We start from the raw sequence: 3,587 nt of genomic DNA, 5'->3' as shown, positions 1-3,587 counted from the left end.
CTCAGCGTATTTTTGTACCTGCCTTAGGGTGGTATATCCCATTTTGACTTTCCTTTCCCCAAAGGTTCAGCCTGAGGTTAGATGTGTTGTTTCTTAGTCTCATCACACTTCTCACCTACATATTTCAGACAGCCTCATATTAAACATCCCTCTTGCTACCTCTTCCCAATAAATTCTGTCTTCCTCTGTTACAATGTAAGTTCCTCGAGGGTCTTGCTTTTGTATTTGGTTCCTAGTGTTTAGTGTAGTGCCTGTTACAGAGGAAGCTTTTAATAAATGGTTTTTTCCTTCATTCATTCATAGCTTTTCTTGTCATGTGGCCTGTCCTCCCTATCAGGTCCCCTTCTCAGCTTGTGCCCCACCAAAAGGCTCAGAGCAATGCAAGTTGGAGTTTGATGGGGGTGGAATGACGGCTGGGGACAGAGATAAAGAGGATGGGAAGATCAAGAACTATTTTTTTAAGGGAGGTGTCCCAAGAAAGCTAGCCTGGGTAGGCGATGTAATAGAGGCTTTTGGCAACTGAGGAGTAAATGAGCTCCTTGGATCATGACATCAGAAAGAGAGCGAGGAGTTCAGAAAAAGTAAAGAAAGTAGGGAAGGCAAATAGACAATAGAAATAAAGACCTAGAACTGGAAGTGACCTTTGAGGACATTTAGTCCAATCCCTTCATTCAGAAGGTTAGGGTACTGGCAACTAACTTGTTCCTAAGAAATAGAATGGATCAAGAGCAAAATCCTTCCATGTTCGTCCTATTGGTTAATGGAGCGCCATTCCTCTAAGCACAACTGATGAAGAGGAGCCTAGGGTTCTCAGAGAGTAGAAAATCTGCTTCTCTCTGGGTAGCCAAGATAACTAGATGATGTGGCTAAGAGCAAATATACCCATTTAGAATCAGTTCCAAGTCCCATCCTATTAGCAAAATCATGACACTTTCCTGAACTTGTTATATATTCAGATACCTAGTCAAGTGACCTGGAATCAGTGAAAATACTGACAGGAATAGTCATAATAATGTGATATTCTTACATACTGTATACCCCTGTAGACAAGTATACATTGCATTGTATACTTTTGGTATAAAATATATTTTAAAAAGCAATAATCTAAAAAAAAGAAACCATCCCATGCAGTTTCAGGCCTATAATTTCTCCTAAAACCAGATACCACTACCACTGTAACCATCCATAGGCTGTTCAGAGCCCAAGCATTCTAGGCAAGGAACCAATTGATTTCTTTGGTCTACCATGGCTGCTTCTCCTGAGGGTAGTCAAAGAGGTTAATAATATAGTCAACACTCATAGTTCAATTCAAACTTACAGTAGGTTGATGAAAACTCAAAAACTTGGGAACTGGGACTCAAAGAAAGGGTCATGAACCAATGGATCCAATGAAGATTAGAACTGCTAGAGAAGACTGCTTTTTTTTTCTTTTCACTTAGAAACTGCATTTTATTGTAGCCACTTCTCACAGAGCAAGAAGAATGAGTTCATAAACTCACTCCAGCAAGGAAAAATCTGCTGCCACCATGAGCCACTGGGATTCCTGACCTTAAGATTTGCAGTTGCCATTTCTGGTGACTAGGAGGTAGGTTATCCCCTTTCTCCATCTATGTCCACTAATCTTGGCTATTTGTGGCACCTTCCCCTTGCTGCCATGTCTCATCATTTCTACATATCATCCTTTTCTCACAGTCACAAATTACTCAACAAAAAATTCATTTCTCATCTACAAAAGAAGGATGTTGGTCTAGATGGCCTCTAAGGCACTCTTCATCTTTAAATGCATCATCCTGTAACTTCTAGGCTTTCTTTTAACTCTGTGATTTTAACTAGAGATCACACTTGCATATTTCCTCTTGCCCTTTTCCTGTTTCTATTAATAGAGAAGTGACTTTGAGGAAATCACTGTACTTCTCTGAAATTAATGAAAAGTTGAGATCATAATATATAATATGCATTATTACCTATCTACTTTATATTCAATTATCTATGTTCCTGATATTTACTTTTAATAAGATGTAAGTTGCTTATGGGCAGGGACTGTTTTGACCTTCTTTCTCTACTATCAAGCACAGTGCCTAGTCTCCATAGGTATAGAACAAATGCTTATTGAATGATTCATATTTCTAGTCTTTTCCTTTCCACTTACTGTACCTTGTATTAGATTTTGAGGGCTTTTTATTAGATGTTGAATAGTTCGGTCAGTTTCTTCAGGTCATTCTCCACCACTGAATGGCATATGCCCTAAAAATAGATGGCTATGTGTGGAATAGCCATGCCAGCTCACTAGAAAAATGAAAGACAGGTAACAGAGGCTATAGTTTCTAATTAAGGCTCAAAGGCCTAAAAGAGTCACTTTGAATATTTTTTTCGAGGTGCTTCTAAGAAAAACTGTTTCCTATTTCAGATCTATAGATTAAGTCTCTCAACAATTATCTGTGCCTCTGAGTGCCAGCATTCCCAAATCAGTTCACAAAGAAGTACAGAAATGGCTTCCCAGAACTCCCTTTATGTACCTAAGTCCCGCTTCCGATGTCTGCTGATGATGCCTTGATAGTTTTCTCACTTCCCAGGGATTCTAGGATGTTAATTGGTAGGGAGAAGTTATTATCCTTTGCCTCCACTCCCCAAATCTATGATTTACTATTATTAAGCAAGGCAAAGGAAGAAGCAAAGGAAGGGGGTAGACTGAACATGGCTCACCCTAATATACAAAGAAGGAAACGTTATCCCATAATGTTTTCTGGAGGCTACAGTCAGAAAATCAACAGGCATTATTATTAAGAACCTATTATGTGCCATCTACTGTACTAAGATAATGGGGACTCTTGCAATCCCAGATTGCCAAACACAGAAGAGATATCCTTCATCTTCCTAGCACATAGGTAAGAGTAGCTTTCTTTGCTTGTATAGCAAGAACAGACTGAATCTTTAAAACTGCCAGATTAAGATAGTTTTGCTCTTTTTCCTCCATGTTCCTTCCTCCAGGTTCTTTCCTGTTGAGTCCAGAGGGTGAAGATCATACATAGTTCACCCACAGGTGCCATGATCTGAACCAAGAAATGGGGATAACATCCCTCCTTCTTTCCCTTTAAGCCTGTGGCTTGAAATGTTTTTTGTGTTTATTTTTGTTTATTTTTCTGTTTCATTTGCAATTCTCAATTTTAGGTAGAGGCAGTATCTGATTCCATCAGACCAAGGAGTTAGAGGCACGATGACAGTAGAAGCCAGGATTCTAGGCTTCATGCTGTAGGCAGCCAGCTCAACAAGGAAACCCTAAGAAGCCAAGCAGTCTGGGTCTTGAGTCCAAGGGAGGTTTTGGACTTGGAACTCGGACAATGTTTATATGCCTCCCATGTGTTGTGGAATATGTTCAAATATATCTTATTATAACTTTGAAGTAAATATTGCTTTATAAAAACTAGTCTGACTGTAAGTAGTAAATGGAATTGAGGTGTGGGTGAAGCCATCCCTGCATCATTGGTGAGGGCTGAAGTGATTTGTAGAGAGTCTAGACTAGATATCTCCCAATGCCATTAAGATTACTGGAGAACCCTGGAGGAAGGGTGAAATGCAACGTATCTGAC

The sequence above is a fragment of the Phascolarctos cinereus genome, unplaced genomic scaffold (genome assembly GCF_003287225.1).
Source record: "Phascolarctos cinereus isolate Bilbo 61053 unplaced genomic scaffold, phaCin_HiC Scaffold_7;HRSCAF=346, whole genome shotgun sequence".
In the NCBI taxonomy this organism is placed as follows: domain Eukaryota; kingdom Metazoa; phylum Chordata; class Mammalia; order Diprotodontia; family Phascolarctidae; genus Phascolarctos; species Phascolarctos cinereus.
This window is presented reverse-complemented; position numbering follows the sequence as displayed.